Below are 1,868 nucleotides of genomic sequence, written 5' to 3' on the forward strand. Positions count from 1 at the left end.
GTGTTTTTGTTTTCATCCATATATCAAAAACGTCAGTTTCATAAAAAGAGAAGTCACCAGCCTCCTCATAGCACTTTCTCCCACCCGGTTCTTTGTCATTTCAACCAAGCGTGAATGTTTTCTCTCAAATAAAAGTCTTTTATTTTTAAACACTATCAATTAGTCCAGACAGGTGCATGTCCAGTGATTTCCATTTTATKTTWAAAAATCTCCTTGCAGTAAAAAGTGGCATCCTGGGSTCAGTGTCCATGACAACCAAAGATCGGTTTGAAGGAAAAATAAATAAAAAGCAATAACCTTACAGAATCATGCACACCTTTCAACCACTACTTTSCTAAAGCACCATTTGATTTTAGCATTCAGTCYGAATCGGTTGCAGTCTAGCAGCGYTCCATCTCTTCTTGGTAATATCTCCCCGCTCTGTCTTGCAAACTCTCTCCGAATCCATCAGAAGTGAAGACATTACATGCCGACAGCCATCTTCATGTAACCCTAACAKATTTTCAGTTGAATTTGTTTCTRGACTCTGGCTCAGTCATGGCAAAACTTTATTTGTTCTTYTTCACTCATGTCATCYTTCTAAAATGAATTCGGATTGTAGATCACGTTTGGACTCACGATCATTCTGAAAAATAAAATCCCTCTTTATCTTCAGGTTTCMAGCAGGCATTTATTTCACAGCCCTGGATACATGGAAAGCCGAGGAGACTGTTGTCACATGTAGAACAAAACTGGTCATTGTTGGAAATTCCTGCAATTCCTTTAGCATTGCTGTCAGCCTCATAGTAGTCTGCCTGGTCATTGCCATGTTGTCCTTTCAGTAAATTTGTCAAACTGTCCAGTTTTTATAATATCTATAGCCTCTTTCCGATCATATTTTAGAGGAAGCATGAGCACACACAGATCAGAGGCATCACATGCAAACTTGTATTAAAAAACGACTGAACATAGGATCATGTTCTTCCAACTTACTGTTTACACAACGGCATTTCTCCACCTTTACTGGGGGACAGTATCYATTGTAAGTGTGGACATGTCACCAAAATCCWTCCAGGTTTCAGGTTAATCGGGTTTACTACAATCAACGGTAGATGTGAACTCAAGGTTGATAACAACAACTGAACAGACTTATGTAGTTTTCTTCCCTCTTCTGACATTTGTTTGATTTTCAGTCAATCTGTACAACATATGTCAGATTATATGTGGGAAAAGTGTTCTGTCAATAATTAACTTTTATTWATCAAAGCAAAAACTGCATATGAGGCACCCCAAGGTTCCATCTTTGGGTCCTTCTTCTTTAATATCTACATGCTCCCGTCAGCTCTCATTATAACTACTAAAATATGCCATATGCAGATGATACACAGCTCTACGTTACAATGTGACCAGGTGACCATGAACCATTCAAACACCGAGCAGGTGCACAGACCAGATCAAGGCCTTGATGTGCCATAACTTTCTTCAGCAGAACAGAAACAAAACTGAAGTAAATATTTTTGGACCTAAAGATGAAAAATTAAGTCAGCACACAAAAAAAATGCCAGAGTTTATATTTTAACTCTGCCAGRAGGTCTAATAATATTCAGTTTAAATTATAATTCCCTCTTTTTTATAATATTGGTATATTGGTGGACATTTTTTGTTGTTATTTAGAAACTGCTTTGTGAAATTCTTAATCCGAACTGAGTATTTGATAGCAGACAACTGATCACTCAGTCAGATATTTCAAGCTGATGAAAACCAATTTCTCCTCGGGCTAAATGTGAGAAAAATCCACCCAATATTCCATCAGTGTTGTTTTTAAACACAGAGAGTAAACAGATATTGCAGCACGAAATGTTTAAAAGAGCTAGACTTTTTTTTTTTTT

This window comes from Poecilia reticulata, linkage group LG12 (assembly GCF_000633615.1).
Source record: "Poecilia reticulata strain Guanapo linkage group LG12, Guppy_female_1.0+MT, whole genome shotgun sequence".
Lineage (NCBI taxonomy): Eukaryota > Metazoa > Chordata > Actinopteri > Cyprinodontiformes > Poeciliidae > Poecilia > Poecilia reticulata.